The sequence below is a fragment of the Mesoplodon densirostris genome, chromosome 6 (genome assembly GCF_025265405.1).
Source record: "Mesoplodon densirostris isolate mMesDen1 chromosome 6, mMesDen1 primary haplotype, whole genome shotgun sequence".
NCBI lineage: Eukaryota > Metazoa > Chordata > Mammalia > Artiodactyla > Ziphiidae > Mesoplodon > Mesoplodon densirostris.
The window spans coordinates 78,421,030-78,431,807 of NC_082666.1; the positions used below are offsets into that span (position 1 = coordinate 78,421,030).

At 37.9% G+C, this 10,778-nt stretch overlaps 1 protein-coding gene across 2 annotated transcripts in view; it reads left to right on the top strand.

Moving 5' to 3' along the window:
- Positions 1-1,277, top strand: part of SMC5 (structural maintenance of chromosomes 5) — a 102,473-nt gene extending 101,196 nt beyond the window's left edge. For both annotated transcript variants that reach the window (XM_060102285.1, XM_060102286.1), the window contains exon 25: positions 1-1,277. This exon is cut by the window's left edge and continues 1,368 nt beyond it. The gene's annotated coding sequence lies outside the window, so the exon portion shown is untranslated.
- The last annotated feature ends 9,501 nt before the right edge of the window (positions 1,278-10,778 follow it).

The following is a 10,778-nucleotide window of genomic DNA, read 5'->3' on the forward strand; positions in this document are numbered from 1 at the left end:
TTCTTTCAATGTGAAAGAATTAGATGAGAAAATCATTGGTTTATCTTTGCGTTATACTAATTAACAGTGCCAAACAAAACAAATTCTGTTCTTTTAAATATTGTAAAATAACGGACTAGATCAAGGACATATCTTTGAACAATGGACTGGATCTGTGCCGGTAATAACAGAATTATTTTTTTGACTTGGCAGCTTGACTAAATTGAAGAATTGCAGTCAATTTGGGTTTTGTATGTTCTTAAATAGCCACTGAAATTTATATTCTTGTTAGGTCAAAAAATAAACCTCTTACCTGGACATTTTCTCTTTAAAAAGCTATTTTTTTCTTCGTAAAAATTTTAAAAGAGCCTTCCCCTCTTAAACTAAGTCTAATGCATATACTATGAAAATATTTTAAAATAACATTTTTACTAGTGCAAACAACTCATGTAAACCTTGATAACCTTGGTAACATATTAGTAAATGGATGTTACCAAATGTTTTTGTTGTTTAATACTTTGTTTTCCACCAAAGTATCTTTACTAATATGTGCTTGGTGTAGTTTGTTTATTGTCTGAGTTAGTGCCAGTCATCTTATTTCTGCAAAATGATTATCAATGTGAAAAAGAAGTTTAAAGATTAGGTGTGTTTGAAAATAAAATGGTCAACTACCTTTCAGTTTACATATGCCAATAATTATTCCATACCTTGTTTATAAGCATTTCTCTTTCTAGTGGACAAATACTTGGTTTTACATTGAATGCTGAGCTGTGAAGAATAGTAAGTCTAGCACATTAGTCTCAGCCACTTGAAGCTTCACATATTTTCTGTAAAAGTTGATTTTAATTACATACAAATTGTAAAAACTTCAAATAACAGTCTGATTTGATGAATAAAAAATATTTAAAACCCTAAGGTGCAAGCACGTATTTTTAATGACAAATCTTCATTGATTTGCCTAAGGAGAGAAATTAAAAGGTTTTTAGCATTAAGTAAAAGGAAAGATTTCTTGCTGCTTTAGAATTGTTTTTTGGACATGTGCTTATTTTCTTTGGAGTATGAATCTTAGTGGGTAAAAAAAAATGTAATTTGAGGGAATTCCCTGGTGGTCCAGTGGACTCCACGCTTCCACTGCCGAGGGCCCGGGTTCAATCCCTGGTCGGGGAAGTAAGATCCTGCAAGCTGTGCAGTGCAGTGAAAAAAAAAAAAAAGTGTAATTTTGTCCTGCTATTGTGTGTGTGTGTGTGTGTGTGTGTGTGTGTGTAATTGGAAAAAAACTCTTTGTGGGAAATGCTACTTTGTTGGTAATAAATGCATATTTTCATATTCTTTTGGTGTATGTCATTTTAAATGAGAACTGTTTTTATATACTTTGAACCTTCATAAGAGTCATCTTGGTTTTCAGATTTGCTGAAAAGTCTATTGAATGCCTACCATTTACAGAACAGTGTTTGGCTGTCCATATTCAAAAGGATAGAAAATGTAGTCCCTTGTCTGCCTGCAAGGAAATTAGTCTAAATGAATCAAGAAATAAAAGAAAAAAAGGTTTAAGCCACCCAAAGAAACCAGTTAGAAGGCAAGTATAAATATTTTAAGGTTGAAACCTTAGATGGCCTGCAAGAGAGCCTTGAATATGTCATCTTTACTTATGTGTCTATGTACCTAGTTAAACTTCAGCCACTCTGTTACTCAAGAGGGGGAGAGTGAATACTGGGGACAAGCAGGAGTCTCTGCCACAGACCCAAGGAGATAACTGATTACCCTATGGCCTACTGACAGTGTTTTCAGAGAAAAGACTTGGTAGGTTTTCCATCACACTCATAAAAATGCAGTTGTCACAGCCTTCAAGATTTCTGCATATCTCCCCACTCTACCCTGATCTAAAATAGCATCCCTAAGCTGCTCAGCTGTGCTCTTACCCTGGTTTCTCTTCATAGCATTTATCACTACTTATCATTATGTATTTTGTTCCTTGTCTGTCTTCTTCACTAGAATATGAGTTCTTTGAAGACACAGACTTTTTTGTGTTGATTGCCACCTCCCCAGGACATAGAAAAATGCTTATCAGTACATAGTAAGCACTCAGTAACTGTAGCATGAATGAATGCCCTTTCTCCCAACACTGACAGATATTTGAGCATATTTATTCCATTATTCATGTAGTCAATCCTTATTTACGTGTACCACTGGGAAAGCACTATGCTGTGTATTTTGAATAAAAAATAGAGCCTGCATGATTCCACTGTCAAGAAACTTAAGTTTAGGGTAGAGATTCCGGTTCAAGATGGCAAACCCCATCTTGAAGATCTTGAACTCACCTTTTCCCACAGACACACTGAGTCTACAGCTACATATGGAAAATTCCTCTTAAAAAAAACCTAAAGGCTGGCTGAGTGATGACTACACATCAGGCAAGCAAGAAAATCACATCGAAGAGGGTAGGAGAGGCTGGAACACAAACTCACCATAAGCCCCACCCCTGGCGGGCCCCAAATTGGAAGAGAACTCAAAACCTGGAGCTTCTTGATGAGGAGTGAAGGGCTTGAACCCCATATCAGGCACCCCAACTTTTAAGACCTACACCTGAAAGACAAGCCACAGTCTAATTTTGATAACCATTGGGGCTTATGTCCCAAGACCCAAACTAGTGATCTGAAAAATGGCTCTTAAAAGGCTGGTGTGCTCAAACTCACCAACCCCAAGGCCCAGCTTAGAAGCAACATATCACAACCAGACATAAAGTGAAGAAGGCTCACCTGCTTGAACTGAAGCATCAGCCTTCCTGAGGGCAGGCATCTACTTTGACATGCACATCCAGGAGCTGGCTAGGACATTCTGGGGACAGAGACTGGCAAATGCTATTTTCATGCTCTGCCTTTGCCATGCTCCAGAGCACAAGTGTGTCTCGGGTGACAGCTTTCACATGCAACTGATGCCCTTATTTTGCTGGCCACTGCCTGGAGAACACCTCTTGATCTCCTAGCTCTGGAGACCAGGGTAGCTTGTGTTCCTGGTCCCATGGGACTATAAGAATCAGTGTCACCAGAAAAGTCTGGTGCCCCAATTTTTGTGGCTGCTGCCAGCGAGCACCTCTATACTGCCTGACTCTGGTAACCATGGGACCTATGCCAGTGGGTCCCACAGGACAATAATCAATGGAGAAAGAGTTCTTAAATAGCTACCATCCCCAGAGAATGGCAAGAGGCAACAGATCCAGGAGCTCAGTCTGTGCAGAAGGCCTATTAAAAATCATGGCTGCAGCCTGAGGGTCTGGGAGAGGGGGTACTATCTTCAAGTTCTCCCATTGCCATGCTCCAGAGTGCCAGTGTCTCCCAGAGGGGAGCTTTACACATGTCTGGTACCCTGGTTTTTATATCCGGTCCTCACTTTTTGCAGCTTCTGCCCAAGAGACAGCCCTTGATTGGCTGGCTGCGATGGCCAGGGGGGTCTTGCATTCCTGGGCCCCACAGGACTGTGGCTATCACAGAGATGGTTCTTGGCAGAACACTGCACACAGAGCAGACTGAAATATACCCTCACCCCAGTCTTTCTGTGAAGTAGGCCTCTTGTCCTGGAGCTTTGGCCTGAGAAGCAGGCTTCAAACTTGGCACACATCGAGTAGCCTACACAAAGTTCTCAAGGGATATAGGCTATGGATGCCTTCCTGGTGCTCTCCCTCTGCCTTGCTCCAGCTTGCTGGTATCTCCCAAAAAAGAGCTTATACACTTGTCTGGAGCCACAGCTTTTTGCCACGCAGGGATACCTCCAGATTTCCTGGCTCTGGCAGCCAACAGGGTTTCCACTTGGAGTCCCACAGGACTACATACATTTCCATAGTATTAAAAGCTGCTGCCTGAGGATCTGGCTTCCTATCAGCCTGAATCTAGGTAGTGAGAACCTCCCCCTGGGACATGGACAGGTCTTGGCACACCCTCAACTACTAGGAGCTATTAACAATATAATACGTGCTTGGACAATCACAAAGGTTTGAGAGGAAACCAAAGGCTAAGGCAGGGTTGAACAACTTTCATCTGCTACACAAGGCCATTCCTTTAGGACTGAGAGAAGTGGTGGTTTTATCTACTGCACACAGGGAGTCAAGAAAACGAAGGAACAGAGGAATATGTTCCAAACAAAATTACAAGATAAAAGCTCAGGGGGAAAAAAGGCTTAATAAAATGGAGATAAGTAATTTATGTGATAAAGGGTTGAAAGTAATGATTATGAAGATGCTCAACAAACGGGAGTAGAATAAATGAACACAGAACTTCAACAAAGAGCTGGAAAACATGAGAAGGTATCAAATAGAAGTCACAGAGCTGAAGAATATAACTGAACTGAAAAGTACACTAGAGGGTTCAGCAAGAGACTAAGTAGAAGAAATAATCAGCTAACCCGAAGACAAGGCAGTGGAATTCTCCCTATCAGACCAGACGAGGGGAAAAAAATGAAAAAAAGAAGATAGTTTAAGGACTTAGGGAACCATCAAATGGGTAACATTCACATTATAGGGCTCCCAGAAGGAGAAGAGAGAAAGGGGCAGAAAAATTATTTGAAGAAACAATAGCTGAAAAGTTCCCTAAATTGAGGAAGAAAACAGCAATCAGATACAAGAAGGCTAGAGAGTTCCAAATAAGAGGAACCCAAAGAGATCCACACCAAGACACATTTTCTTAAAATGTCAAAGGTTAAAGATAAGGAGAGAATCTTAAAAGCAATAAGAGAAGGCCAACTTGCTACATACAAGAGAATCCTCATAAGACTATCAGCAGATTTTACAGCAGAAATTTTGTAGGCCAGAAGGGAATGGCACTCTTTCAAAGTGCTGAAAGAAAAACAAAAAAAAACTTCCAACAAAGAATACTGTACCTGACAGTGTTATCATTCAGAATTAAAGGAGAGAGAAAGAGTTTTCCAGAGAAACAAAAATTAAAGGAGTTTATCACCACTAAATTGGTCTTATAAAAATGTTAGTGGGACTTCTTTAAGCTGAAAAGAAACGGTATTAATTAGTAACAAAATATATGAAAGAATAAATCTCACTGGAAAGATAAATATAGAAAAGGATTAATCACTTTTAAAGCTAGTATGAAGGTTAAAAGACAAAAGTAAAATAACTGATTACAATAAGTAACACAAGATAAAAAATATAAATGTAATATCAAAAACATAGAAGTTGGTGGGTTGGAATAGAGTAAAAAATGTAGAGCTTCAAAGTGAGATCAGTCTTAAGTTGTTATTGACTTAAATAAGACTCTTACAGACATAAGTTGTTACATGTAAGCCTCATGGTAACAAAAGGCAAAATTTTGTAGTAGATAAATAAAAGATAAAGAGAAAGGAATTTAAGTCTACCAGTAAAGAAAGTCATCAAACCACAAAGGAGGAGAAGAAGATGAGAACAGAGAGGAACTACAGAACAACCAAAAAACAATGAACAAGTGGCCATAAGTTCCTACCTATCGATAATTACTTTAAGTGTAAATGAACTAAATTCTCCAATCAAAGACATGGAGTGGATGAATGGATTAAGAAAAACAAGACCCATCTATATACTGTCTACAAGAGACTCACTTCAGATTTATAGACACACAGACTGAAAATGAGTCAGCGGAAAAAGAGATTTATTCCATGCAAATGAAAACAACAAAAGCAGGGGTAGCTATACTTATATCAGGCAAAATAGACTTTAAAACAAAGAATGTTATGAGAGACAAGGGCATTCCAAAATGATAAAGAGGTCAATCCAACTAGGGGACATAATATTTGCACACCCAACATAGTAGCACCTAAATGTAAAAAGCATATATTAAAGACCTAAAGGGAGAAATAGACAACAATACAATAATAATAGGAGGCTTTAATACCCCACTTATGTCAATAGATAGATCATGGGCCTCCCTGGTGGCGCAAGTGGTTGAGAGTCCGCCTGCTGATGCAGGGGATGCGGGTTCGTGCCCCGGTCTGGGAGGATCCCATATGCCGCGGAGCGGCTGGGCCCGTGAGCCATGGCCGCTGAGCCTGCGTGTCCGGAGCCTGCGCGTCCGGAGCCTGTGCTTCGCAGCGGAGGAGGCCACAACAGTGAGAGGCCCGCATACCGCAAAAAAAAAAAAAAAAATAGATAGATCATCTAGGCAGAAAATCAATGAAGAAACCGCAGCCTTAAATGACAAATTAGATCAGGTGAACTTAACGGATATATACAGAACATTCCATCCCAAAGCAGCAGTATACACATTCTTCTCAAGTACACATGGAACATTCTCCAGGATAAATCATATGTTAGGCCACTAAACAAGTCTTAATAAATTTAGGAGAACTGAAGTCATATCAAGCATCTCTTCTGACCACAGCAGTATAAAACTAGAAATCAATTACACGAAGAAAACTGGAAAATGCAAAAATATGTAGAGATTAAACAAGATACTACTGAACAATCAATGGGTCAAAGAAGTCAAAAGAAAAAAAATACCTTGAGGGACTTCCCTGGTGGCACAGTGGTTAAGAATCTGCCTGCCAATGCAGGGGACATGGGTTTGATCCCTGGTCCGGGAAGATTCCACATGCTGTGGAGCAACTAAGCTCATGTGCCACAACTACTGAAGCCCATGCACTCTAAAGCCCACGTGCTGCAACTACTGAGTGCACGTGCTGCAACTACTGAAGCCCGCATGCTCCAGGGCCCGTGTGCCACAACTACTGAGCCCACGTGCTGCAACTACTGAAGCTTGTGCACCTAGAGCCGTGCTCTGCAACGAGAGAAGCCACTGCAATGAGAAGCCTGTGAACCACAATGAAGAATAGCTCCCACTTGGCGCAACTAGAGAAAGCCTGCATGCAGCAATGAAGACCCAATGCAGCCAAAAATAAAGATTAAAATGTAAAAATTTTTTAAGAATACATTGAGACCAAAAAAAAAAAAAAAGAAACAGAATATACCAAAATTTATGGGTTGCAGCAAAAGCAGTTAAAGAGGGAAGTTCATAGCTATAAATGCATACCTCAAACAACAAGAAAAGTCTCAGACAACCTAACTATATACCTCAAGGAACTAGAAAAAGCAGAACAAACAAAGACCAAAGTTAGTAAAAGGAAGGAAAAAACAAAGATCAGAGCAAAAATAAATGAAATAGAGACTAAAAAGACAATAAAAAAGATCAAGGGAACTAAGGGCTGCTTTTTGGAAAGATAAACAAAATTGACAAAACTTTAGCTAGACACACGAAGAGAAAAAAGAGGACTCAAATAAAATCAGAAATGGAAGTGGTATCAATTATGTAATATAATCAATTATAATTGATACCACAGAAATACAAAAGATTAGAAGAGACCAATACAAACAATTATACACCAACAGATTGGATGATCTAGAAGAAATGGATAAGCTACTAGAAACATACAACCTTTCAAGGCAGCTGTGAAGAAATAGAAAATCTTAACAGACCGATTACTAGTTAACAAGATTGTATCAATAATCAAAAAGTCCCCAACAAACAAAAGTTCAGGATTAAGTGGCTTCATTGGTGAATTTTACCAAACATTCTAAGAAGAAATAATACCAACCCTTTTCAAACTCTTCCAGAAAATAGAAGAGGAGGGAACTCTTCCAAACTCAATGTATGAGGCCAGCATTACCCTGATACCAAAACCAGACAAGGATGCCACAAGAAAAGAAATTTTCAGGCCAATGTCCCTAATGAACACAGATCTAAAAATCCTCAACTAAATATTAGCAAACCAAATTCAACAGTACATTAAAAGGATCCAGTGGGATTTATATCAGGGATGCAAGGATGTTTCAATGTCCACATTAACAAAATGAGTGGTAAAAATCATACGATCATCTCATTAGATGCAGAAAAACATTTGACTGAATTCAACATCCATTCATGATAAACACTCTCAACAAAGTGGGGATAGAGGAAACATACCTCAACATAACAAAGACCATATATGACAGACCTACAGCTAACATCATATTCAACAGTATAATGCTAAAAGCTTATTCTCTAAGATCAGGAACAAGACAAGGATGCCCACTTCCACCACTTTTATTCTACATAGTATTGAAAGTCCTAACTAGAGCAATTAAGCAAGAAAATGGAATAAAAGGCATCCAAATTGGAAAGAAAGAACTAAAACTCACTATTTACAGATGACAATACAATACGTAGAAAACCCTTAAGACTCTACCAAAAAACTGATAGAACTAATAAATGAATTCAGTAACGTTTCAGGATACAGGATCAATGCAAAAACTCTCTTACATTTTTATATCCTAATAATGAACTATCAGAAAAAGAAATGAAGAAAACAATCCTTTTTACAATTACATAAAAAAGAATAAAATACCTCGCAATAAATTTAACCAAGGAGGTGAAAGACATGTATACTGAAAAGTACAAAATGTTAATGAAAGAAACTGAACACAACACAAATAAAAATATACCCTGTGCTAACGGATTGGAAGAATATTGTTAAAATGTCCGTACTACACAAAGCCATCTACTAAATAAAATTCCTAACGAAATTCCAATGACATTTTTCACAGAAATAGAACAAACAATCCTAAAATTCGTATAGAACCACAAAAGACACTGAATAGCCAAAGCAAACTTGAGAAAGAAGAACAAAGCTGGAGGCATCACACTCCCTGATTTCAAACTAGAGTTGGCTCTTCAACAATGGAGGGGTTAAGGGCACCAACATACCACACAGTCATCTGTGTGTATAACTTCACAGTCAGCCCTCCATATCTGCAGTTCCACACTGATTATGCAGTACTGTAGTATGTATTTAGTGAAAAATCCAGGTTATAAGTGAATCCATGCAGTTCAAACCCATGTTGTTCAAGGGTCCACTTATATTACAAAGTTATAGTAATTAACACAGTACATTATTGGCATAAAAACAATCACACAAGTCAATGGAACAGAAGAGCCCAGAAATAAACCCACACATACATAATCAATTAATTTATGACAAAGGAGCCAAGAATACACAGTGGGGAAAGGACAATCTCTTTAAGAAATGACGTTAGGAAAAGTGGACAGCCACATGCAAAATAATGAAACTGGACCACTATCTTACACCATACACAAAAATTAACTCAAATGGATTAAAAACTTAAACATAAGACCTGAAACCACAAAACTCCTAGAAGATAGATAGGTGGTAAGCTCCTTGACACAGGTTTTAGTGATGATGTTTTTAATCTGACACCAAAAGCAAAAACAACAAAAGCAAAAGTAAACAGGTTGGACTAGATCAAACTAAAAAGCTTCTGCACAGGACAGGAAACCAGTAACAAAATGGAAAGGTAACCTACTGAATGGGAGAAAATATTTGCAAATAATATATCTGATAAGGGATTAATATCCAAAATATATAAAGCATTCATATGACTTAATAGGAAAAAATACATATACCTATTTAAAAATGGGCAGAAGATCTGAATAGGCATTTTTCCAAAGAAGACATACAGATGGCCAACAGATACATGAAAAAGATAAACAAAGTTGATAAATTTTTAGCCAGACTCATCAAGAAAAAAAGGGAGAGGGCCCAAATCAATAAAATTAGAAATGAAAAAGGATAAGTTATAACAAACACCACGGAAATACAAAAGACATTAAGAGACCACGAAAAGCCACTATGTGCCAATAAAATGGACATCCAAACAGAAATGGACAAATCCTTAGAAAGGTACAATCTCCCAAGACTGAACCAGGAAATGGAAAACATGAACAGACCAATCGCAACTACTGAAATTGAAACAATGATTTAAAAACTCCCAACAAACAGAAGTCTAGGACCAGATGGCTTCACAGACGAATTACATCAAACATTTAGAGAAGAGTTACCACCTATCTTTCTGAAAATATTCCCCAAAATTGCAGAGGAAGGAACACTCCCAAACTTATTCTGAGGCCACCATCACCCGGTACCAAAACCAGACAAAGATACCAAAAAAGAAAATTACAGGCCAATACCACTGATGAACATAGATGCAAAAATCCTCAACAAAATGCTAGCAAACCAAATCCAGCAATACATTAAAAGGATCATACACCATGGTCAAGTGGGATTTATCCCAGGGATACAGGTATTCTTCAGTATCTGAAAATCAATCAGTGTGATACACCACATTAACAAATAGAAGAATAAAAACCATATGATCATCTCAGTAGATGCAGAAAAAGCTTTTGACAAAATTCAACATCCATTTATGATTAAAAAAAAACAAAGAAACAAATGTCTCCAGAAAGTGGGCAAAGAGGGAACCTATCTCAACATAATAAAGGTCATATATGGCAAACCCACAGCTAACATCATTCTCAACAGTGAAAAGCTGAAAGCGTTTTCTCTAAGATCAGGAATGAGACAAGGATGCCCACTCTCACCCCTTTTATTCAACATAGTTTTGAAAGTCCAGCCATGGCAATCAGAGAAGAAAAAGAAAAGGAATGCAAATTGGAAAAGAAGAAGTAAAACTGTCACTGTTTGCAGATAACATGATACTATAAATAGAATATTCTAAGGATGCTACCAGAAAACTACTAGAGCTCATCAATGAATTCAGTAAAGTTGCAGGATACAAAATTAATACACAAAAATCTCTTGCATTCCTATACATTAACAACAAAAGATCGGAAACAGAAATTGAGGAGACAATCCCATTTACTACTGCATCAAAAAGAATAAAATACCTAGGAATAAACCTATCTAAGGAGGCAAAAGACCTGTACTCTGAAAACCATAAGATGTTGATGAAAGAAATCGAAGATGATACAAACAGA